This window comes from Panthera onca, chromosome E3, assembly GCF_046562875.1.
Source record: "Panthera onca isolate mPanOnc1 chromosome E3, mPanOnc1 haplotype 2, whole genome shotgun sequence".
NCBI classification, from domain to species: domain Eukaryota; kingdom Metazoa; phylum Chordata; class Mammalia; order Carnivora; family Felidae; genus Panthera; species Panthera onca.
The window spans coordinates 8,423,648-8,449,783 of NC_138354.1; the positions used below are offsets into that span (position 1 = coordinate 8,423,648).

Sequence of the window (26,136 nt, forward strand, 5' to 3'; positions counted from 1 at the left end):
CCTTCCTTCCTACAGAACCCTGACTCTGTGCCTACTCAAGGTGCCACATTTCTCAGTCTCTCTTGAAGACAGAGGTAATCGTGTCACTAAATTCTTGCCCAGGACACGTGAAAGGCACCGAGCGCTGTTTCTAGGAAAGCACCTCCGGAGGGAGGCACGGACCCAAACTGCACTTTCCGCTTCCTCCTTTGTGCCACCAAGGATGGAGATGTGATGGCTGGAGCGGTAGCAGCTGTCTCAAGGCCAGGAGGGGACTCCGATGATGGAAGGCACGCAGTAAGGATGGTGAAGGAGCCAGGGACATTAAGAACGTCCTGGAGTCCTAGCTCCAGCCTTGAACCTCCTGTTTGTCACATGCTAAACCCCTGGTTTGTTTAAGCTGTACTTGGAGGACACTCTGTGTTATTCACAGCCACACCCAGTCCCGGCCTGGTACAAAATACTTTTTGGAAGAGGAAATGCCTGAGTTTCGTCTTCAAGGAAGCAGTTCAGCGGCAGACTGAGCACAGGTAACACCAGCACCTTCCCGGCCACAACACAGCTTTTTTTTTTTTTAACCCATTGCCCCTGGAAACCCTCACGAGGTCCCCTGAGCGGGAAAGAGGGCAGAGGTCACCATCCCTTCGAGGGCCCGAGGAACCACGGCTCCCAGGGGGTCTGTGACCACACTGTCCCCAGGCCTCCTGCCTCTGCCCAGCTCTCCTGCCTCTCCACACCCCCCCCCCCCCCCGCCCACTGCTCCGGGCCCTGCCTCTCCCCTGGGCCCCCTCTCCCTGCCCTGCAGAGACCACACTTCAGCCTCAAGCCGGCGCCTGCCCTGAGCCCTCGAGGAGCCGGGCCCCGCTTCCCGGCAAGTGTGTTTCCACAGCCCGGTTTACAGTTGTTGAACTACTTTCATCAAATTAATTAAATACACGCTAAATCCTCTCCAATTTGTTGGGCGATAAATCAGAGATGCTGAGATTGTGAAGTGCACAACAAAACCTGTTGATTCTGATAAAACCCACACGAGAGCCCGAGTCAAACGTCAGACAGTCCGGAACCTGCTTCTACCGGGACATCGTCGGAGCGGGGCTTTGGGCTCCCGGGCCCCCCCTCAGCGGCCAGGGTCCCCGCCTGACATGGTGACTCAAGGCACAGAGGGAGGGGACAGGCCCCAGGTCACTGGAGAAAATGACGCACGGAGGCCAGGAAGGCAGAACATAGGGTCCTTCCCGAGAATCTCCGGCAGGGCTTTTCCCTGACCCCCCAGGGTCAGCGTGGGTCGGAATGATAACAACTCACATAGCCCTGGGGCCGTAGCACGTACGGTAACTCAGGTCGCACTCGGGTAACCCTCTGGAAGCAGACTGCTATCGCCCCACTGTGCAGAGGAGTAAGTGGGGACACAGCAAGTGACCGGCCAAGTGCACAGAGTCCAGGGTGTAGAGGAGCCAGGAGAGGGCTGAGCAGTCCCCTGCCTCGGCTGCAGAGGCTGTGCTGGGCAGCACTATGCACACAGGATCCTCTTCTGGTTCTGCTTCGGGTCCCAGGCACGGCCTGGGCAGAACCAGTCACCACAGGCCAGACCCGAACCCCCCACCCCCCGAGCCGGCACGCCGTGGGCGCCACCCCCACTCAGCCCAACCACGTGCTCTGGGCGTCTTGGGGCCCAGAGCTCGGGTCACAGGGATCCAGATCCAGGCCTCGTCTCGGCTTCCACCCCGGTAAGGGGGCCCTGCAGGATTCCCCTCGCTGAGTCCCTGAGTCCCTCCAAGCAACATGGATTGAGCACATCTTCCAAACCTCGAAACCCAAAGCGGACGGTCATTGTTGGCAGGGCTGAGGCTGCTTCTGGGGCCGATGGGGAAGAAGATGAGAACAGAGCCGGGCCGGCCTCTCCTGCCAGGGACGGTGCCGCCATGGGAACGAGTGAGGAGAGGGGACACCGAAGCTGAGGTTTTGAAGGATGAGTAGAAGTTCTCCAGACAGAGAAGGGAGGCCAGGCACGGAGTGGGGAGGGGGGATTCAGACAGCCTGTCTGCGGGACACTGCCTTTGCCTCTCGATTTTTCCAGAAAGATCACTGGGGGTGGGGGGGGTGGGGGGGCATTCGGTATGGCTGACATAGGAACAAGGAAACGGCGGGGACTTGTCTGTGAAGGTGGTGAGTGGAGACGCTGCTGGGAGGCTGGGACACCAGGTACGGGCCATGGTCCCTGTGTACGACTGACAGCTGCGGAGACATTCGGGGCAGAGAGAAGTAGGAAGCAGTCGCTGACCACAGACGCAGAGCTGGACCAGAACTAGAAAACCAGGAGTCTGGTGAAATGGTGCCTTTAAGAAGGGAGATGCCTGGAGCGGGAGGCGCCTCAGTGGGAAGGGCACTGATTCGAGGGTCAGTAATGGGGTACAGCCAACAGGAGGTGGCCTGGGGGCAGAGGAGGGAGGCAGGCACGGGGCGCCCCCTCCTTGCTCTGATGCGGTTAACGGTGCACACATTCGGGCTCCATCAGCAGCAGAGCCACTGTGAGTTTTATAGCACAGCAATTAGCCTTACTGCCCCGGGGGAGGGTCTGGGAAGTAAAGGTCCAAAGCGGGAAGTTTTACGGGGACCCGGGGACCGTCACCAGCCAGCCCTCTGTAGCAGAGGCACCAGCGGAGCTCGTGGACAAGCTGGAAGTCAGGCGGGCCCAGCAGCTGGCGCAGGAGGCCGGGGCCAGTGTAGACACCGACACAAGTCTGGGGAAGGCCGCCTTGTCTTTGCAGCCTCCACTCGGTGAGATCACAGCCGAGCATCCGGTGGAAATACTGGGTCACTGTGAGTCAGCAGGGCCAGCAGTCTGGAGGGAGCACTGGCCGCGGGTCAGGAGGAGGACATGTAGAAGAAGGAATGGGGACAAGCTGGCCCCCACTGGCACTTCTGTGTGCGTCCCTCCCATCGCTAGCCATGGTGGCCCTCCAAGCACAGATTTCTCCGCCGGTGAATTCTAACTCAGACTCCTAGAGGAGAGGAGATTCCAGGAAGTAAGTTTCCTGCCAGGCCACTTGACTCAGCACAAACCACCATGGAGGAAAGACACAGCCACTTGCTGAGACCAGGCATCCGGTTGTGGGTGGGGGTTGGGGGGTGGTTTACAGGTACACGGCCATGAGACCACGGTATAGTTGTGTATGTTGTTCACTGCTCAAGTGCTCTTGGCTAAGGGATCGGTGGGGGCTGAACCCCTGCCCCTGGCATGAAGCTGCTTCTTCCTGGAGGAAGGGGTGTCTTTTTCTAATTGGCATGAGATCCCCTTGGAGCATGGGCAGGGGTGGGGAAAGAGTATGTGTTCCACGCTTGAGGAGCGTCCGTGGGCTTGAGCTGCTCCCAGGGCTTGTCTTTCTCACCTGAGGCCAGCAGAAAGGGGCCACAGGTTGGATTGAGGGTCGGACGAACCAGTAACAGGCTCAGGATGACCGTCCTAAAATCCCCGGAGGGCGGGGCTAGGCCCAGAAGAGGGGTGCAAAAGGGGATAGAGGCTGACTTACTCCGAGAGAGAATTTTGCTGTGGGCAGAGCTATTTCAGATAGAGCGAGCTGCCTTTGGAGGTGATGAGCTCCCGGTCCCCGGAGATGTGCAAGCAGGACCGGAGACTGGGTCCAGGAGACATTATGAAGCATCGGGTAGCAGTTCAGCCACCTGCCCCTCCCGGGCCCGTGAGTCAGAAATAAGCAAAGCCTCTGAGGATGGGGGATGGGGTTCCGCCCCCCTCCCCCCCAGCCCTCCCCGCACCCTTCTCCCAGCTCACTTTCTCTGGAACCAGCTTGGGTATTTAGAAGATTAATTTCATGTTTGTGCAAAGCAGGGGATTAGGAGGGGAGGAGACTGAAGTTCTCTGTAGGTTGTTAAGAAAACATCGTCTAAAAAAAGACTCTGGCAAAATTGCTGTGGATACCAGTTACGGCTGAATGCGCCACTTACCTCCAACAACCCAGGGCTTTTAGCTGGTAATTTGCTGTCATTCTCCGCAGTTTCAAAACCCTCGGCTCCGGGACGTTAGAAGACAGAGCACGAGGGGGTTGCCTCCTCCCTCAGAGCCGGAAGCCGTGGGGACGTCCTACCCCCGCCGCTGTCCGGCTACGGGGTCCGGGCTACGGACCTCACACACAATCCTGCTGTGGGGCTTCCTGGCTCCTCCGCGGCCGCCTCCTGCATTACATCTCAGCGCTCCTGGGGGAGCCAGGGGAGAGACGGAGGCTCAGAGAGGGCGTAGGTCCGCCCCAGCACACACAGCAAGCTGCTGACTCCAGTCCAAAGCTCCTCCTCTGAGCTGCCATTTGCACAAGAGAAGGAGGCCGTGGGAGTCGCGACTCCACAGCAGGCCTTTCCCCGGGCCCCAGGGGCACAGCCGCTGCCACTCGTGTCCTCCTTTTTTTTTTTTTTTTTTTCGGTAACAACCTTATTGCGATCTAATTCACATACCACACACTTCCCCTGTTTATAGTATACACCTCGGGGCGCCTGGGCGGCTCAGTGGGTTAAGCGTCCGACTTCGGCTCAGGTCATGATCTCACGGTCTGTGGGTTCAAGCCCCGTGTGGGGCTCTGTGCTGACAGCTCGGAGCCTGGAGCCTGCTTCGGAGTCTGTGTCTCCCTCTCTCTCTGCCCTTCCCCCTCTCATGCTCTGTCTCTCTCTCAAAAATAAATAAACATGAATAAAAGAAAGCGTACAAGTCAAGAGTTTTTTTGGTACATTCACAGGGTTGCACAGCTGTTGCCACAATCGATTTTTTAGGACATGTCCTTCGCCCCCCAAAAGAAACCCTGTACTTTTCGGTCGCCTTCCCAGGGCCCCCGGCAACCGCTAATCTGCTTTCTGTCGCTGTGGATTTGCCGATCCTGGGCATTCCGCAGATGCAAACGATACGCTACGCGCTGCCCTCGCCCGGCACAGCGTTTTGAGGTCCCTCCACGCCGTAACGTGTACCGGCAAGCCCTTCCTTTTCCTGGCTGCTTAATATCCCATTGTGATGCGCCTGCCATATTTTGTTCCTCCCTTCATCCACGGACAGACGTTTGGGTCGTTTCCACTCTCTAGTTGTTGTGAACGGTGCTGCGAGGGACACGGGTGGACAAGCTTTTGTGTGGGCGTGTGTTTCTGCGTCCCTTGGGTGCTTCTGTCTTTTTGAAGAGAAGACTCACCTGAGGGCGGGGAGAGGATCAGACAGGAAAGATCACAAAGGGCGGGGTGGTCTCGGCAGGCTTCCTGGAGAAGGCAGCACGGCACTTGGGCTTGAAGGGCAGATAGGAAGGGGAGACACAAAGGGGCTGGGAGAGGCATTCCCTGGTGGGAGAAGCAGGTGAGCAGAGGTATGGAGAGGAGGCCACGAGGGCCCCATCCTGCTCCCTTGGCATCTTTTGAAGTAGCCTCCAGAAATCTGGGAGGTGGGAGGCGGGAGGCCCCCGAGACATCAGTACCTCCTGGGAACTTGTTAGAAATGCACGTTCTTGGGCCCCACCCGGCCCGCCGAATCGGAAGTGCTAGCGATGGGCCCAGCATCCTGCGTTTACCGAGCCCTCCGGGCGATGCTCTCTCGGTGTGAGATGCACCAGGGCCGTAGATGCTGCAGATGCTGAGGCAGACACCCAGCTGGGAAGAGCGTGAAGGGAAAGAGGAGAAAGAGAACGAGGAACCCAGTACTCGAGCTCCTGTCCGAATAGCTCCCAAACCCTACCTCTGCCCTCCCCCAGGTCCTGCCGGGCTGCCGTGTCTAACCTGAAGCGTCTAGTCTTCCCAAGTGCCCTTCTTGTGATATTGTCAGACCCAGAGAGCAGCTAATCGGTAAACTGGGTTCTGGGCCAGCCCTCCTGTCTACCCAGACCTTGGGCTACCCCCTCCAGACATTCTGGCGGCAGCCGGCAGGTCAGATCTGGGTCTGAGCAGAAGCCAGGCAGAGGGCTGGGGAGGCGGGAAGCCTCTAGAAGGAAGTAGCTGAATGGCTTGGTGATCTCCCTACTGGCAGGAGCAGGGGTGCTTCGGGCTGCTGTCCCCTCCCCCAGCACCCATGTAGCCAACCTTCCCCTCTCGCTCCCTTTGGTCCCTGCACGCCCTGCCCCAGCTCTCAGACCCCGCAGCTCAGCTCGGGAACGGTGTTCATTCATTCAGGATGCACCCCGGGTCACTGGGGACCTGGCGGTGCATCCTGGGTCCAGCACAGAACAAGGCCAGGCTCCAGCGCGAGCACTGCCCCGGGGTCATTCCCTGCATGAGTAACAGCACGCTGGTGGGTACACGGGACGGGCAACACCCCTCTTTGGGGGCCAGAGGGGGCTTCCTGCAAGAAATAATGTGTCCTCAGAGGACTGGAAGACAAGCAGAGCTTGGCCAAAAAGAGGAGAAGAGAGAGGCGCCTGGGGGGCTCAGTCATTTTGAGCGTCTGACTTTAGCTCAGGTCATGATCTCACGGTTCATGCGTTCGAGCCCCACGTTGGGCTCTGTGCTGCCAGCTCAGAGCCTGGAGCCTGCTTCAGATTCTGTCTCTGCCTCTCCCTTGCTCATGCTCTGTCTCTCTCTCTCTCAAAAACAGACAAACAGATAATAGATAGATAGATAGATAGATAGATAAAAAAGAGGAGGAGAGAGAGAATTCTCAGTCCAGAGATGAAAACTTCTGGCACCTTCTGTACCAGCACATGGCCCGGTGCTGCTGGAGGGGGCATGGACGGTGACCGAGAGGTGGACTGGGTGGTTGGTGGGTCCTAACGAGCCGAGCCCTGGAGATAGCCCAGCGCACGGTGGGAAAAACAGTCACTGTCCCGAAGGTGACGAGAAGCCCCAGAGGTCTTTAGGCTGGAGCCGGACTGGTTAGATGTGCCTTTTTAAAAGATCATGCTCACTCCAACGTGGGGAAGGAGAGGGGGGGGAGGCGGCCTAGGCCGGAAGAGAGGCTGGCGTTGAACTACGGGGGACATCACAGCAATTGCTGGGTGTTCACCAAAGCCACTTCCTCGTCTCCCGGGGCACGTGACTAAGTTTTCCAGTGCTCCTGGCAACGAGGTATAGTCTTGCGGCTGCGTTCTGGCCCGATCCACGAGACGGGCGGTGATGGGCACGCTTCCAGGCCCCGTCCATCCACATCCCCCGTGCGCGGTTCTCTGCGCTCTCTCTCTTTCTGCCAGCTGAAGGTCGACACCCAGACCGACCTTGGAAGCCTCCGGCGGAAGACGGAGGGGCTGCCGTGATCCCGTGAATGAGGTGTCGGACGTGGGGCACGCGGAAGGAATGACAGCTTGGAGCCGTTTCCCTGGGGGAAACGTCCAGACTGTCCGTGAATGAAACCGGCCAGGAAGAAGGAAGCCTCAGAAATAAGCCACGGCAGGGGTTTACTCATTACAGCAGCTCACTGACCACCCTGACGAGTACAGGAAGGAAGCGGAGCAGAGCAGCTGTGATAACAACCAGAAACGTGACACGGGCTTAGGAATTGGGTGGCAGACGATAAGGAACTAGGCTCATCTGGTTGGGGGGCCGGGGAGCCCCATGAAACCACGACGGAACTCTGGGTCTGGGTAATAATACCTTATAGGTTGGGTCTGCGGTAACCCCTGTCATCAGAACGCGTGCCCTGTGCCCTCGGAGCCTGTATGTAGCTTTAGGGAAAGTGGCTGGAAAGAGGCAGCGTGACCTGTGTGTGCCACGAATAAGACGTGGCAAGAAAGAGATGAGCTCAGGGGCGCCTGGGTGGCTCAGTCGGTTAAGCGACCGACTTCGGCTCAGGTCACGATCTCGTGGTCCGTGAGTTCGAGCCCGGCGTCGGGCTCTGTGCTGACAGCTCAGAGCCTGGAGCCTGTTTCGGATTCTGTGTCTCCCTCTCTCTGACCACGCCCCCCACCCCATCCCGTTCATGCTCTGTCTCTCTCTGTCTCAAAAATAAATAAATGTTAAAAAAAAAAAACTAAAAAAAAAAAAAAAAAGAAAGAGATGAGCTCAGAAGAGACTGAACCAGTTTGCAAACACAAACAGAAGGGAAGCGAGAGAATCCAGAAATGTGGGGCTTTTGTGCGTTTGAAAAACCAACTATTTCTGGCTTTTCACTTTACGCGTGTCAATAAAATTTACCCTGAAAAAAAAAAAAATGCCACCAAGGAAGACGACCTAATTCAGGGGTTAGAAAATCATTTTAACAAAAACTCCAATTCACAGCGCCAGGGGATTCGATAAGAAAACAAAAAAGGATTGGAAGGAATTTAAAATGTTTTTGCAGGGTGCCTGGGTGGCTCGGTCGCTCAGGTGTCTGACTTTGGTTCAGGTCACGATCTCGCAGTTTGTGAGTTCAAGCCCCGCATCGGGCTCTGCGCCGCGAGCTCAGAGCCTGGAGCCTGCTTCCGATTCTGTATCTCCTTCTCTCTCTGCCCCTCCCCCCCTTCAAAAATAAATAAACATTCAAAAAAATCTTCAATGTGTTTGCCAGAAGTTTTATTTTTTATTTTATTTTTAAGTTTATTTACTTATTTTGAGAGAGAGAGAAAGAACCAGCAGGGGAGGGGCAGAGAGAGAGGAGGACAGAGGGTCTGAAGTGGGCTCCACGCTGACAGCAGAGAGCCCGATGCGGGGCTCAAACTCATGAACCGTGAGATCACGACCCGAACCAGAGCTAGACGCTCAACCAACGCAGCCACCCAGGTGCCCCTGTGTTTGCTAGACTTTGTAAAATCTCATAAAAGTTACTGATGAGAAAGTAGGGGGAAAGAGAGACAGAAGATAAAAGGAAAGATGGGATGAAGGGGAATCAATGGCTGACACTGGGAACTCTAGAAGGAGAGCTCAGAATACAACGGGAATAAATTATCAAAGACACACCGAAGAGAAGTTTCCGGAACAGAGAGGCCACAAGGCTTCGGACTGAGCATCCAGCACAGTGAAGGAATCTAAAGAAAAGACACAGAGACCCATCATGGAGACACCTCAGCAGACACACCCATGGTAAACAGACGGCGCTAAACATTTCTGGCGGGCAGAAGCGGAAGACACCTTCAGGGAAACTATCGGCCAACCGGCCACTCCAGTCTCTTTCGCAGCACCGTCTACCAGAAGATAATAGAGCACTGCCTTCTATTTTCTGAGGGGAAGTGATTTTTAACCTAAAATTCTAGACCCAGTCAAACCAGCACTCAAACCAGAGGACCAGATTGTATTTTATGGGACATGCAAAGTCTCAGCTAGCCCATCGCTTACCCACTCTCCCTCCCCTCGCTCCCCCCTACCTCCAAGAGGAAAAAAGTAAGTAAACTGAGAAAGAGGAAGAAATGGATGGTAAGCCACAGTGGTTCCAGCCCAAGGGGACAATGAAGGAAAGTTCTAGACTGGCAGTGTCCTGATCATCAAAGAGGATGGGCACTATTTACATAATCACAACAGGAGAAGCGCTTTATTTATTTTCGGCTTCCATAGTCAGGCTATAACAGAGCAGAGAAGACTTAATTCAGGCTAAAGAATGCACATATTTTCTGGGGCGCCTGGGTGGCTCGGTCGGTTAAGTATCTGACTCTTGATTTCAGCTCAGGTCATGGTTCGTGGGACTGAGCCCTACCTCGGGCTCCGCAGTGTCGTGGAGCCTGCTTGGGATTCTCTGTCTCCCTCTCTCTCTGCCCCTCTCCTGCTGGTGCATTCTCTCCTCTCTCTCTTTCTCTCTCTCTCTCTCTCAAAAATAAATAAGTAAACATTTAAAATGCACATATTTTCAAACGTGAGGGTGGAAACAGACACAAGACGGCTGTAGGGAGACCAGAGCGGGGAAGAGAGCCAGTATTAATGGGAGAAAGGTCCATAGCCTTATCGTATGCAGCAGGCTGTCAATAATTGCAGAAACAAAGTCTGAAGATAAATAATAACTATAAATGGGGGGATAGCTAACTGGGAGGAGAGGTGGGGCTGAAAGGGGGAGAAATAGGTTAGATCTTCAGGCCTCCAAGCAAGAGGTCACGTGATACCTACAACTGATAAATCCCAGCGTAGGAGACACGTCCTCCTTATCGGGGGCTCGGCATCGCGGTGCCTCTCCCTTGTGTGGGGAACCCTCCTCCACCCATAGAAAGGGGGAAAGGCCAAATCCTCCTTCCCAGCCCTTCCTTGCAGCCAGGCTCAGGTTTGGCCGCCGGCCCGGCCCGGCCGATCAGATGCGCTCGGCTGGACTGTGATTCCAAAGTCACGAGACAGAGAAGATGCCACCCGGATTCCACCCTGGAGAAGCCAGAGCCGGCTGGGGGCGGCCACCCCGGCTTCTAGAAGTGGCCGGGAGCACAGAGCAACGTCCAGCATCTGGGGTGCTGGATACACAGTCTGCAGCACCCAGGGCCCGGAGTGGTCTTCACTGGGCCAACGCCGAGGCGTGAATCGGGGTTCCCCCACCCCCCCAGATCTCCAGTCTCTTATTGGTGGGACCTCCCAGTAAGCTACTTATGAGTGCTCTTTCTATTTAAATTACCCAGAGCTGGTTTCTATCGCCTCCAACTCAAAATGCCGATGGATAAGAGCAGTATGAGCTTGTTCTTAGAGATCAGAAGGTAATCTCCAGGTAGAAGTAAGGAGGAAGTGGTTACACATACAGGGTAACTGAGGATGGGGGCTGGGCGGGGGTGGGGGGTAGGACTTGCTGCTTTTCCTCATCTAAGCCTCTCTACATGATCTTTTTCTTCATGTGCACTCATTCATCTGATGACAATTTAATTTATATATCTATATATTTGTGTGTGTGTGTGTGTGTATGAGAGAGAGAGAGAGAGAGAGACAGGGAACAGGCAGAGAGAGAGAGGGAGACAGAGGTACAGAGGTTCCGAAGCAGGCTCCAGGTTCCGCGCTGACGGCAGAGAGACTGGGCTTGAACCCATGAATCCGTGACCCATGAGATCGTGACCTGAGGCCAAGTCAGACACCTAACCTACTGAGCCACCCAGGCACCTATATTTATTTTCTTCTCCTTCTCCTTCTCCTTCTCCTTCTCCTTCTCCTTCTCCTTCTCCTTCTCCTTCTTCTTCTTCTTCCTCTTCTTTTTAATTTTCAGGGTCAAGGACTAGTTGATGATAAGTCTCAGGTTGTGACGGTTGAGGGGGATGTGGCTGAGTGGTACGGACAGGAAGTGCCAGCAGGAATGTGGCATAGGTGACCCACCAGGCACACAGGCCACCAGGCTGGTGGCATGAGAGAAAGTCTGAGCGGGGGCCTGATGTCTTCCCTGAATGAGAGGTGAGACCAGGCTCTGTACTTGGCCCACTGCCCAAGCTCATCCCCTGGGCCACCTGCTGGTCCATCCTGCCTCATGCCCATACCCGCCCAAATCCTGAGAGAAGTCCATAAGCACCCCCCGCCTGGCCCTCACAATGTCCCACACCGGTATGTGCACAATAGGGAGTGGATATACTTTTCAGACAGCCCAGCAGTGATGTAGGGAAGGAACAGAGAAACTAAATACATTTTCCCAGAAGTAGAGGATTTTGCACGGGAGGAGGGAGGACAGGGCTACCGTTGGCAAACATCTGCAGCACATCCAAGGAGGAGAGGTAGACTAGCTGTGGTCGGGGACCCCAGTTGCTGAGCCATCGGCAACAGGTGGATGCCAAAGGCAGTTGGACTTGGGTTCCAATAAGTCCACTTGAAGGAATGAGTTCCCCATCAAGGGAGGTATGTAAGTAGAGGCCACACATCTACCCAGGAAGCTCATACCCATGCATGGGATGGGCATCTCCTCCAGTGCCAAAACTCTAAGAAAGGGACCAGAAGGAGAAGAAGGAGGAGGAGGAGAGGGAGGAAGAGGAGGAGGAGAGCAGGGGGAGGGTGGGGAGAGCGAAACAGGCCCAAGGCAAGAGAGGAGATGTCACAATAGCAGCTGACAGAACAGCAGCTCAAGATGGAAACATGCCTTTATTTGTGAGGAATTTGTTTCAGCAAATGAGAGACAGTGATGATGCTCAGGCTGTCTCCTGAAATGAGTACCATCTGGGGAAAAGAAAAAGTCTAAATTCAACAGGACTGATTTTTTTTTTTTCCCACTAATGAACTAAAGCCAAGTTTTGTGCCTGTCCTGCTGCATCTTTCCAGAAAGAAGCTCTTTAGTCCCTCGAGAGGGGCCACCTTTCCGGCCAGATAAAGGAGAAGTTCCAGGTCAGAGGCTCTTTGTAAAACAATGTTTATCGTGAAATACATTGTTCCAAATTTCACGTTCATTATCCCCTTGCTTTTCTCTTTAAAACCACCCACATCTGTATCCCTAAGTGATGTATTGTTCCCTTTGCTTCTCTGTGACCTTAAGATAAATGGAGACCATCCTGGATACGCTCTTCTATGACTTTCTTCTTTTGCTAAATACCCTTTGGAGGTTGATTTACATCGATGCGTGTGGCTGTTTTTAATTTGTTTTTATTCTCAATAGCATTCTACCCCATGAACATGGATTACTATTTTTTTATTAACCGTGGATTGAGAAGTTTTTCTGCTTAAATTTCCAAATGTATACTGTCTTTCGAGTTATCTATTTCCCATTGATTTCGAAATTAATTTCACTGTGGTCCTAAAATACAGTCTTATGGAACACATCCTTGAAAGTTGTTGAAGCTAGCTTTATGAACGAATGTGGTCATTTCTCATAAGTGTATGTGTGCCCTTGGGAAAAAAAAATTTTTCTCCCATCGTTGGGTACAATGTTCTCTGTATGGCTGCTTTGATTAAGTTTGTGATATGTACTATTAAATCTTTTAAGTGTTTTCTTATTTTTATCCACTTGATTTATAAGTTATTGTAACCATTAAGTTTAACTGTTCCATTATAATATTGGACTTTCATATCTCCTTTTATATCTGTCAATTCTTGCTTTAAATACCTTAGGCTATGAGGGGCTCCTGGGTGGCTCAATCGGTTAAGTATCCAACTTTTGGCTCAGGTCATGATCTCACAGTTCATGTGTTCGGGGCCCCGTGTCAGGCTCTGTGCTGACATCTCAGAGCCTGGAGCCTACCTCCCATTCTGTGTTTTCCTCTCTCTCTGCCCTCCCCCGCTGCGCTCTCTCTCTCTCTCCCTCCCCCTGTCTGAAAAATAAATAACCATTTAAAAAATTTAAATATCTTAGGCTGTGTGATTAAGGTATAAAATATTCAAATTGTCTATCTTCCTATTGAATTAATTCTTTTTTATTTCCCATTGACCTTCTTTATCTCTGATAATGCTTTTGGCCTGAATTACAGTCTGTTTTTTTTTCTTTCTGACATTAATATAGTTATCCTATTTTTCTTATTTTTTTCATTTTCCTAGAACATATCTTTTTTCCTTTGATTTTCCATCTTTCCATATCCTTAATGTTTTTCTGTGTGTGTGTATGTGTGTGTGTATATATCCCTTGTAAATAGTATATTGTTGGATTCTCTTTTAATGTTCTTTGACAGTCTTTGCCTTTTAACTAGAGAGTTTAGCTCATTTATATTTTAGTGATTGGTGATCAGTTTGGAAGGTTCTATCTTTTTACTTTTTATTACTTATTTATTTAAATTTTTAATAGATTTTGTTTAAAGTTTATTTATTTTGAAAGAGAGAGCAAGAAAGAGCGAGCAGGGGAGGAGCAGAGAGAGAGAGGGAGAGAGAGAATCCCAAGCAGCTTCTGCACTGTCAGCACAGAGCCTGATGCGGGGCTCCAATTCATAAACCACGAGATCATGACCTGAGCCAAAATCAAGAGTCAGATGCTTAACTGACTGAGCCGCCCAGGCTTCCCTTTATTTATTTTTTAAATGCTTATTTATTTTGAGAGAGAGAGAATCGAGAGAGAGAATGGAGGAGGGGCAGAGAGAGAGGGAGAGAGAGAGAGGGAGAATCCCAAGCAGACTCCGTCTCACAAACCATTGAAGTCATGACCCGAGCTGAGGTCAAGAGTCAGATGCTTAACTGACTAAGCCACCCAGGAGCCCCTTATTTTTTTATTTTTATTTTTAAAAAGATTAAATGAAGCCCAGAAGGGTTAAGTGGCTCGCCTGGGGCTGCCCCATTAGCAGGTGCCAACCTTGGGATTCAAACCCGTGCCATTGGCCCCAGGGTCAGAGCGTGCACTAGGCTGAATGGCCCCTGCCCTCTCCAGCCTCTGGGGATCTCCATATGAGAGCTGAAACAAGAAGACAGGGCGTGGCCTCGTTCAACCTCCGCAGGGGACATGCTCATTGGGCAAATAGAAATTGTCACCACCCTGCAGAGATTCACGATAACAGTGAAAGCACCGTGAGCGTTGATGGCACATTTGGATTACAGATAAACTTTAGTGAGCAGGTGAATTCACAAATCCGGCATCCACAAAAAACGCAGCTGGACGGTATATAACCTTCTTTTTTATTCTCTGCCACACAATCGAGTCAATAATTATTTGCCCAGTTCTTTATAAGTGCATTTCTGGGGGTGGCAACGCTTGGGCAAAATGGTCGATGTGTCCGTGCTTCAGAATATTCATGTACATAATAGAATAATACCGATTCAGAGGACCTCATGGGATCACGTCCAAGGGCTCAGCAAATAATGAAGGGGTTACTTCCTGCATCCTTATATTGGTACTGAACCCACACGTGCAGTGACTGCCGGGCCCCAGGCACCATTTCCAGTTAATCTCACAGAATTAAAGTTTATGTAGGGGCACCTGGGTGGCTCAGTTAGTTAAGTGTCCGACTCTGGCTCAGGTCACCATCTCTCGGTTTGTGAGTTCGAGCCCCGTGTCGGGCTCTGTGCTGACAGCTCGGAGCCTGGAGCCTGCTTCGGATTGTGCCTCCCTCTCTCTCTCTCTCTGCTCCTCCCCAGCTTGTGCTGTCTCTCTCTGTCTTTCAAAAATAAATACATGTTTAAAAAATTTATTAAAAAAAGAAGAAAGTTCACGTAGCCAGGAAATGTCCTAGAAACTGTCTGACCTCACTCCACTTCCCTTGTTGGCCATTTAATAAACCTTGATTGCACCCTGGCTATGAGTCCAACGCCGAGGGCTGCTTGACAACAGGAACGCTAGAGCTAACTCAAGAGATAATCAAGAGTCAGATCCAGACCTCAAAAGATCGTCCAAAGGAAAGACCCGGCCACAGAAACCAAGAGAGTCATCCGTCCACCCCAGTTACCCAGCAGGAGCCGAAAAAGCCGTGTGTGCACCCAGACAGCACCAAGGCCCTCAGGGAGAGCCTGTCCGCCCCGCCGAGGAGCCGCCAGCGAAGGCGAGGAGGGTGCAGGGTCCCAGAGGACAAGCTGAGAACGCGCTTCTGGAGGACAGAGGTCAGTTGTGCCAAAAGCCACTGGGAAGTCCCGGATGATGTAGACTGGGAACCAGGCAACCATCTCTTGTCATCCCTCCGGACGTGGCTTCAGAGGAGCAAGCGTCTGGCCGGGGGTCGCGTGGGGAGGGGGCGCCAGAGGCAAGGTTGAAATGCCAGTGGTTGCCGCCAAGCTGAGAGAGCTCCTCTCCTGACACCCCCGGCAGGCTCTGGGCAGGAGCCCCGTGCGCTTTGTCAAATGGCTCTGAGCTGGTCCGTCACAGGGAGCACTTCCTGACCAGTCACTGCCGACGAGCCCGGTTCTAAGGGCTTGGCCCGTGTGGGCTCATGCTCCTCACTGGAGTTCCAGAACATTCCACAAGGTGACATTGGGCGGGGTGTTGACATTGCCTTTTTTGAAAGAGAGTCTCAGAGTCCCGCCTCACACCCGTTTCACAGCTGAGGAAACTGAGGCACGCAAGCGTCGTAACTCGTGCGGTGAGTTTCATCACGGAGTATGAGTCGCCCACAGAGCTGGACCCGGGCAGTCTGGCTGCAGAGCCTGCCCTCGTTACCCCAAGTCTCAGCCACGAAGCGCTCTTCAGTTTGTCCTTCCTGGGTCAAAATCTTCAGGAATTCAGCTGCTGCCCTGCCCAGTCCATTCCTTCAGGCCTCGCTCCGGCCACCATCTGAACCGTCCCAGGACTGCATAGGGAAGGGGAAGGTGCTGGAGACAGAGAAGAAATTGCGTTTGCCTGAACCGATCCTAGGGGCTGTTTGCGAAAGGGGACCCACCCCCTCCCCAACCCTGGCATTGACGGAGCACTCTGCTGGGTTCATTCACCTTCCCCCTAAGATTGCATTTGAAGCAAGGGTTGCTAAGGCAGGAGACAAGCCAAACATTTGAAAACCAAAGGCCTCAAATTCACTGGTTTTGAAACTTGAACGTGATGAGAATCTCCTCATTAACCTGCCCATGGACGGGACCCGGGGACCGGCTGTATAAGAGGCCCAGGAGGTTCTGGGGAGGCCGGTGGCGGACCCAAGTGTTGAGAACATCCTCCTACCCAGTGGCCTTGTAGCTGGCGGTCCCTCGGTAATGCTGGGCTCCCCATCCTGGCCCTGCCGGGAAACCCCCCCATCTGGTCCAGTCATCGGTCCACACCCAGGCCTTGGAGTCCTGGGGTGTCGGCTGCCCCCTAGGAACACACACACCGCCACCATCGCCAGCTCTGGCCAGCCTGGCCCCAAGCTCTGTGCAAATGCTTCTCATTAGCAACTAGAAAGCCTGGGGAAGGAGGTGGGGGGGCGGCCCCACCAGCTCCCGGGCCTAGCAGGGGCTGACAGAGGCTGTAACGGCAGCCAACCCACAGCCAACCCCAACTGCCTTCCAGCAATCCGTCATTATCCCTTCCCTGGCCCGGTAATTCCATTGTTAATTAAAATCCTGCAGCCTTTAATAACACGGCTCATAATTGCTGTTTTCAGCAGCCCCGGATTGGCTGTGCAGGCTTTGGGGGGACCCGGGGCTTAGTTTCTCGGGCTTGGCTTTGACGACGCTCTCTGGTTATAAATTCCCCCACTCGCCCTCAGCCCAGAGTCCCCCGTGGGCCTCACGGTGGGGCGGCCCCAGTGTCCCCCACCCTGGGGGCCGCCCCAGCACCTCCTCGACGTCACCAAGGAAGGAGAGGGGCTCTCCACCCCCGGAGATGGGACCCCAAGGACCCTCAGCAACACAGCCCCGACAGAGGCGGGCTCCCCCACACACAGCTGGCCCGTGGAGGCTCTGACCCTGTCCGCACGTGGCCATGCTCTTTCACACCCACATCCTTCCCCTCCACCCCCACCTGCCCACACGCACCCCAGCCCCTGCTGCTCTCCCTCGGCCACCCAAAGGCTCCTGAAAGTCCGAGGGATTATCCCCCAACGGCCGGCCGGGAAGGTGACTGCATGGCCCTCTCTGAGGCGAGCCCCACGCCTGCCCTCGGGCCGGACCCCGTACTGGGGCAGCCTGTGCCCCTGAGAGCCGAGTGTGGGGCTCTGGACGCCCAGCGGCAGCCCTGAGGTTGGCTGAGGTCTGGCTGCAAGGCCAGTTCTCCCTCTGAGCCCCGCTGCTGCCCTTCCCTCTTAGGCACTGATCCAGGAAGCAACCCCATTAACCTTCCGGCACAAAGTCTCCAGCCCGAGTCCGCTTTCTGGGGACCTGACCTTCTAGAGTCACCCGTCGCTTTGGAATCCCAGGTCCTGCTCCCTTCCCTCTGCCCGTCCCCCACTCACTCCAGGGGCCCCAGACCCTCCCCACCACTGCCCGTTCCCCAAGCTCATGACTCAGCTCATGCTCCTTGTTCTCTGCTCCTTCCGAATGGAGAACACAGTCCACTCAAGCTATAAATAACCCCAGGTGCTCGCCGCCTCCCCCCCCCGCTGAAAGTCACTGGAGGCCAAGGACTCCTTCTGTGTCCTTCAGGCCTGTGAGGTCGGCCGTGTCAAGCCCATTTCGTGCGCTCAGATCATAGCTGCTTCCGCCGGCCTCCTAAAAGTCCCCTCCCCAACCCGGTGCACTCGCTGCTGGCCCTTTGTGAGAAAATCAGTCCCTCAAATCCCCAGCCCTCAGCGATGACTCGGTGGGAGACTCACGTCCACAGAGGACTGCTTTCACTCATTACGCTGTCATTCGCTCACTCACTCAGTCAACAAACGCGTTTGGAGCACCTGTCTTTACCAGGCACTGTGTTTAGTCTGGGGACACCTTGGAGGAGAAGATGTACGAAGTCCTTCCCCTCACGGAACTAAAATTCTACAGAGGGAGGCACGAAATAAGCAAGATACGTTAAGTAACGTAAAAATATAACAGGCTAGGGGCGCCTGGGTGGCTCAGTCTGTTGAGCGTCTGACTTTGACTCGGATCATGATCTCACAGTTTGTCTTGTTCGAAGCTGGGGCCAAGAGAGGGGGCCTCTCCATGGGCAGCAGGGTCACAGATCCCTCCCGGCTTTGCCCCAGGCTTTGTGTCTCTCTGCCCCATTCTTCAAGTACCCAGTTCCCCGGGCTCTCCCCGCCCCCGTATGGAGGCCACCTTGAGCACCAGCAGGGGCAGTGTGGAGCAGAGAGGAACAAGGGCTCTGGGGTCAGGCCGACCTGGGATCGCTCCTAACACTGTCATTTTGGGTAAGTTACAGAGCCTCTCTGAGCCCCACTGGATTAGTTTTCTACAGCTGCTGTAGCAAGTGACCACAAATGTAGCAGCTTAAAACCATGCATATGGATTATTTTCTAGTTCTGGAGTTGGAGATCTGACGCGGGCTCACTGCGTTCTTCAGGGGGTCAGCATTGGCTGCTTCCCACTCCGGAGGCTCTGGGAAGAATCTTGTCCACTCACCTCTTCCTCCTCCTGCAGTCTCTCTGCATCCCTTGGCCCATGGCCCTCCTGCATCTCCAAAGCCAGCAGGGTACCATCGCGGACAATGTGCGGTCCCTCTGCACATGACCAGAATGCTGCTCAGGTCAAACGGGACACCCCTCACACGCTGACAATTCTCAGTTGAGTTGTATACGATTTCCTATTTGAGGAGACAGGTGCACGGATGGACCAAAGCCTAGCTATCACGACAATGTCAAATTTCTCTCCCGGTGTCTAGAAATGCTCAGTTTTTGTGCTCATCTTGTATCAACCAGTTGGCTGTTCGCACAGCACTGGGCCTGCTCATTCCCATTGCGGGTCCCCCAGGGACACTCTGGGGCCTGCTGACCACACTTTTCGGGAGATGGTCAGAAACCAAGGGCAGAGGTGAGGTCTAAGAATGACTCAAGGTGAGAAAGGGCTTTCCAGAGGGAAGGGCAGAGAGACCCTCCTTCCATAGGCCCCCGCTTTCCCCCATGCCTGCACGTGCTCTCGTTTGTGGAGAGGTCACCTCCGAGGAGCCTCTTCTTCCGACGTGGCCTTGGAAGTCACTCGGTCACGTCCGCGACATCTATCGGTGCACGCAGGGCCAGCCCACATTCAGGGGGAGAGGGCTGTACAAGAGCATGAACTCCAGGAGGCACGGCTCATGGTGGGGGCCATCTTTGAAGATTATATCTACCACAGCGGGGGTTCCCATGGCAGGAGCAGGGAGGGTTACCAGGCCCAAGGCGGCCAGAGCAGGACAGCCCGACAGTTCCATCTGGCTCAGAGTTGAGCCAGACTTCTTCAGAAATGTTGTCTCCGACTGATTTCACAACTATTCTCTGTTGCCTGCCCCCGTTATGACTCAGTGCCAGCCTGGCCCCACAGGGTGCCTAGAGTCACCAACTATCAGGAAAAGAAGTGTCTTCTTCCTATAGGAAACTGTCCTTCCCGGTAGAGCAACGGTGTGAGATATTCCTGTCCTCACTACTCAATCTGATCACTGATTAAATATCTATAATTTATCAACTACAGCTCACTCCATGGTCCAACTAGTTTAGAAACGCCCTGGAATTTTTTCCTCAAGCACAGTCTCAAAATTATTTGACCCCCTCGCGGATTTACAGCCAGACCAGGGAAGCACACGGCCCTATAGCTATCCACTGTTGTGACGCTGATCGAGCTTTTAACTCTCCAGGTGCTGGTTTTCCCCTGTAAGAAAAGGAGTAATGAGAGGGAGACGAGGTTGACCAGATGTCTCCAAGAGACACCATTGTGACCAATGGGTTCCAGCTATCTCTGTGGCCTTGAGCAAACCCCTACGCCTGCCAGGCTCCTCATATCCCACCTGTAACATGGGAAGTTGAACAAGATGACTCTGTGGGTCTTTCCAGCACCATCTGGCTCCACTTCAGCACATGCAGGAATGTATCCATTCCGTTAGGATTGGGATTCGAGCCCGGCTGTTCAGCGCAGATTGCTATGCTAATCCCACATCCAAGGCCCCCGGCATTGCAAACCGTTACAGACCGGCCTGTGCAGCCTCAGAAACTGATCTACAATCCATTCACTGGCTCCCAGCTGCGGGTGAGTGATGGGCCAGGCTGGGCAGCATCGTGGGGTAAGGAGAAAAGATTGAAATAAGAAGGCAGCCAGGCTGGGTAAAGATCCAGGCTCTTACTGGATTGTGGCTTTGACCTTGAGAAATTCCTTGATCTCGCCAGAGCCTCGGTTTCTCCATCTGTAAAATGAAGGTTAGAATGCACACCTCCCAAGAAAGGCCCAAGGGTTCCAGAACGTATCTGAGAAAGCCTGATATCGAGTCTGTTATTATTCAGACTGCACGCTGGAAAGCTGATTCTTGTCACCCGAGCAGAGCCTTCCCCGAGATAATTTAGGAGGTCTGGGCTCAGGAGCGCTCCCCCGGGCAGCGCCGTCCCCTCCCCTGTCGGCCACAGGATGGATAGGCCCCACAGCCTGGCTGGAAGGGCCATCCGCGCCTCCCTTTCCGAAGATGCCCTGGGCTGTCGCGCTTTCTGGCACACCATGCTAAAAAATGACTCCAAAGAAAAGTAAGCAGACACTCCAGGCCATAAATATTTCAGAGTCGAATGAACGTCCTTTCCCCAGTCCCGACTTGCCATATATATTATTTATAAAACCATAACTTGAGTTGAAAGGTAGTCGTCGAAAGAATAGAGAGTCTCACTCAGATTCACTTGGTGATTGGAAAAACAATCTACAAAGGGGGAAAATAGTGCTGGCTGGATGAGGTCACAGGAGGTCATCTGGTCCCTCCCCCTGGCTCCAGAGGGAGCGTGGCCGGAGTGACCGGATGGTACAGCCCAGAGAGGCCCCGCACACCGGCAGACTGCTGGGCTCACACAGCCTAGGGCCTCGAGGCCTTTTCAGGAAGTTTCCACGACATGACAAACAAAAGTCGACACGCTGGTAAAAATCTTTCGTTTCCCTTTGTAACAGGGAGCAGAGCTGATGCTGAGAAGACAGGCCGAGGAGGGCTGCTAAGGGCTGTTGAGGAAGCAGAAAGAGCCCGGGACCAGGAATCGAGGGACCTGCGCTCCAGTTCTGTCCTGCCCCTTCCTAGGGTGACATCCAGCCGGTCACAGTGACATCCTGGACTCAGATTTCCCATCCGTGAAACGGTCCTCACGTGATCAGACCCAGCATTTCTGTCCTGTAACGAATGCTCGGTGACCCCTTCTCCCTCCAGAAATAAAGTTCATCGGTGGTAACATGACCTATTCACATACATAATTATAAAAATCAGGGTAATAGTGCCCTGGCCTGTAACGCAAAGGAGAAACAAAAGGACAGTGATTTACAACCAAACGATGTTTTGTTCTCAATGCTTCGGCAGCTAGACACTAGGGAAGCTGTGGAACCGAGGCACCTGCTCACCTCCTCACCACGAATGTGACATTTCCAAGCGCGGGCTGGCGTCGTGACGCTGTATCTGACACTGAAATACCGCGAGCAGCCTCGCGTTTGGGGACTTGTCTGGAAGAGTGGACGCTCTCAGTAAAATCCCGTGACAAAACAAGAGACGATCTCTCCTCAATTGTCGCTCTCGTTGCAAGCACGGGAGACTCCTTTTTTGTTAAAATTGTGCAAACAAACAAAAAAGCAAACAAACCCCCCCAAAAAACACCCTACCTCCAAACTGTGTGCTGATATGTAAAATGTGAAAAGCAGAGTCCAGTTCTAGGCTCAGATCATTTTCTAGAACGACTTTTTAATGTCTGTTTTATTTTTGACAGAGAAAGATAGAGGACAAGCGGGAGAGGGGCAGAGAGAGAGAGGGAGACGCAGGATCCGTAGCAGGCTCCAGGCTCCGAGCTGTCTGCACAGAGCCCCATGCGGGGCTTGAACCCACGAACCGTGAGATCATGACCTGAGCCGAAGCCAGACACTCAACCAACGGAGCTCCCCAGGCGTCCCTAGGCTCAGATCATTTTCAACAAGTTTTTCACCCACAGGAATGCCTGGAGGGACATTTGCAGTTTTCCCTGGGATGCAGTCACCATTTTTCACTGGGCACGTTAGAGACCCGCGCGCATCCCTGCCTGCCAAGCGCCAGTCGTCCCTCCCAGCATCGTGACCACCGTAAGTACCACCCATGGGACCCCACATCCAAAACACCCTCAGGGAGCCCCCGATGGGCCGCTCCCCAGGTCGTCCTGCGCTGCTCTGACCATCTGATGCCACCCACAACCGGCTTGATGATGCTCACCTGAAGGCCGGGCTGGCCACACGGTGTCTGCTTCAGTTCCTGCCCCACGGTCACGCTGTGGGGGCAACGGTGGCCAGAAACCCTGCTTGAGTGGAGCCCGGATCCCTGATCCTTCCCCTCCCTGACTCCGCCCACCCGGGAAGTCAGGTGCCTGCCAGGCACCGAGGGAGCCCAGCACCCCACCCCACAGGCTGCGACTCCAAGGAGTCCAAATGGCAGTGCTCAGGAGCACCCTAGAGGGAGGAGCACCCTAGAGGGAGGAGCACCCTAGAGCCTCACCCAGGCTCAGGGCAGAGGACTGCTTCCTTGGGACCCCACAGCTCCTCGGGCCCCATGCCTGCCCCTGCTCTTGCCCGAAGCCACCTCCCTGCGGACCAGACCCCACAGGCCAGGCTGGGTACACACTTCACCTTTGCCCCTGCTCGGCCTGCCCGTCCCACCCTCCACCCTCGCATGATGGAACAGCTTTCCGTGCCCACAGTGGACACAAATCCGGCACCCGCGGTCAGCATATCAGGGCACTGACCAATGGGAGGTGGGAGGAGGGTGGGGGAGAGTATGTGGGCTGGGGACAGTCTGGAAGCTTCTCAGAGAAAGCAGAACCTCAGCCGGTAAGGGCTGGGCAATGAAGGGGCCTGATGCCAACAGAGGGGTGGACCCCCAAGGAGAGATTCGACGTGCACCCAGGCCACCCCACAGGCCCCAGGGTCCGAATCAGGGCACTCTTGGGCTCTTTAAGATCAAATATCTTTTGGGGGACGCCTGGGTGGCTCAGTCAGTTAAACATCTGACTCTTGGTTTGGGCTCAGGTCATGATCTCATGGTTTTGTGAGTTCGAGCCCCACATAGGGGCTCTGGGCTGGCAGCACTCTCTCCCTCTGTCTCTGTCCCTCCCCCACCTGTGCTGTCTCTGTCTCTCTCAAAATAAATAAACTTCAGGGGCATCTGGGTGGCTCAGTTGGTTAAGCGTCTGAATTAGGCTCAAGTCATGATCTCACGGTTCGTGGGCTCGAGCCCCACGTCAGGCTCTGTGCTGACAGCTCAGAGCCTGGAGCCTGCTTGGCATTCTGTGTCCCCCTCTCTGCTCACGCTCTGTCTCTTTCCCTCTGTCTCTAAAATAAATAAACATTTAAATAAAGAAATAAATAAATAAACTTAAAAAATAAAAAAAATAAATAATGTTAAAAAAGATCAAATACCTTTTGTATCCCCCAACATCTGAGGGGAAAGGATCACGTGGCCTAGCTAAGGGCTGAAGGGAACAGGGTCTGGGGTCACTGTGTCACTTCTCAGGGGATAAAGACTCCTCGCCTGGGGAAGCGGGGTTGCAATACCTTCCTCAGAGGTATGAACATGAAGAATGGAGATGAAAGTCCTAGAAACGGCAGGCCGGGCCCTCCGGTGCCCGTGCGAATGACGGCAGTGTGGTCATTCACACACAGGAAGGCCTGTAGAAGCTTCCAGACTGGTGTTTTCTGGCACTGGAACGATCTCTCCCAGGAGGCCTGCTCCGACCCGGGGAAACCACCCCCCCCTTGCTCCCAGTGGGGCTGTTACGTCCTTCCAGTTGGTGGGCACAGAAAAAAGCATCCAGGAAAGGTGCTCAGAGGAAAACGCGGTTCTTCCTCAAACATGTGTGTCCACCCCCAGGTCCCAGCAGGACCTCCAGGAGCAGCGTGGCCCCCGCCCCCTGCTTCAGCCCGGACCCAACCTCTCTCCAAGATTCTCTGCCCCGCTCTGTGCCCACCCACCCCCCAAATTTAAAAAAAAAAAAAAGAAAAAGAAAGAAAAAAATGGAGAAGTTAATTTGCTAAAATGGAAGGGAGCGCACTCACTGATTACATTTTTCCCCAAAGGAAACTTGAGTTAATTTGGCCAGTGACTCATATGCCAGGCTGCCAGTTACAACACACAACCCCAGACAGCACTCCTCACCGGGCCCAGCTGGCACCCGCCCTCCCTGCTCACCGCTGCGGGCCCCAGGGTCCCTCCTCCGAGAGGCAGGGGTCGGGCGGGCAGCGTGCCCGCCGGGTACGGGGCTCTTGGTGGTACTTCCGGACGCGAAGGGCACACGCACGTCCACGCGGAAGCACACGCATCTACGCTCACACCAGGCACCGTGCACGGGGCACACGCATACACACGCGTGCACGCTCGGGATGCCGCGAGAACACTCTGGCCCCGGGCCCCTCAGTAAATCGTTCGGTAGTCAGCTCTCCAAATGCTGGGGAAAATCCAATGAGAGGGCCTCAGTACTAAGTCGTTCCTATTTTTCCCAGCCTCTTAAAGCTTCTAGGGAGCAGAGAGAGGGGGCAGGCAGGTGCTCATGTGAGCCCTGTGAACTTTGGGTGGAAATTCCCGGCCGGGCCCCCCAAGCGTGGAGGTGCCCGCTGGGCTTCTTCATCTCCTTGGGGGTGAGGGGCACGTGGGGACCCCACCCCACCACCGATACTGTTCACAAGGCCACCTTTCTAATGAAAGTGACACCCAGCTCAGGCAGGAGCCCCCAAGGCAGGCCTTAGAGTCAAAAGACCTATTTACGCGCTGTGTGACTTTGAGCCAGGCACCCATTCTGAGCCTCAGTTTTTTTTTCTAGAAAACATCTTCATCCTCCAGTTGGACAGCAATGTGAACGTACTTAATAACGCCGAACTGTATGCTTCAAGTGTTAAGATGGTAAACTTTATGTTTTGTGTGTTTTAACACAATTTCTCTCTTTTTTTTTAACGTTTATTTATTTTTGAGACAGAGAGAGACAGAGCATGAACGGGGGAGGGGCAGAGAGAGAGGGAGACACAGAATCAGAAGCAGGCTCCAGGCTCTGAGCCATCAGCCCAGAGCCCGACGTGGGGCTCGAACTCATGGACCGAGAGATCGCGAGATCGTGACCTGAGCCGAAGTCGGCCACCCAACCGACTGAGCCACCCAGGCGCCCCTAACACAATTTCTTAAATTGAAAAAAAAAGGGAAAAAGAAAGCTTAAGCTGTCTCATTCCTCTTTCCCCTTTGCCACTGGCTGGGGTGTAGAAATGATGGCAGGAGCTCAGGCAGCCTTTTTGGACTCACAGATGGAAGTCACCTGTTGAGCATGGCCGTACAGTCAGATGCAAGGACAATGGTTCCTAGGACACTGCCAGGTAAACCTTGGCCTGCTTGTGTGAGAGAAGTCAACTTCTATGTTCTTTTTAAAAGCATATATGCTCATACTTGAGGAAACTTAAAACCATTTGGATCGATTGGGACAAGGATGAGAGACAGTTCCTAGGACCCTTCCCCCAGTTATCCTCAGCAAGGGAACATGGCGCAGGGTTCTGGATTCTGGCCCAACCCACCGCCAACTTCTGTGTGACCTCAGATCAGCTTCTTCCGTAGGCCTCAGTTTCCCTACTTGTCTTTTGACACTAATATTATGAGTCTCGGTTTTTCAAATCTGTTAATGAGAGGCCCAAGCAGGGAAATCGCTGGCAAAGGGCTGGGAGCCCCTAGACCAGAGCCCAGGGGCAGCCAGGAGGAACAAGAGGCCCGGACGAGGAGCCACAGTCCCACAGGCCAACCCCCTGCCACGAAGGTACTGATGGTCAGAGCTTTCTGGAGCCGACGCCCTCCTTCCAGATGAGGAAGCAGAGGCAAAGGCACGCCCCCCTCCCCCGCCGTGGCCAGTTCAGGACTCTGTGTGGCCTCTGTTAGGCCCACCCTAGGTCTCCCTGGGGCCCCGGGGGGCGGGGAGCCGGCCAATCTCTTAGAGGAAGACAGGAGGACCCTAGAAGCCAGTGCCAGCCCTC

The 26,136-nt window shown here is 54.1% G+C and overlaps 1 long non-coding RNA gene across 1 annotated transcript; it reads left to right on the forward strand.

The window, feature by feature from the left end:
* Positions 1–11,902: 11,902 nt before the first annotated feature.
* On the forward strand, positions 11,903–25,031 carry LOC132689485 (uncharacterized). Its single transcript, XR_009615027.2, has 3 exons — positions 11,903–12,117; positions 22,101–22,227; positions 24,951–25,031. It is a non-coding gene; the product is annotated as an uncharacterized LOC132689485 (long non-coding RNA).
* Positions 25,032–26,136: the final 1,105 nt, after the last annotated feature.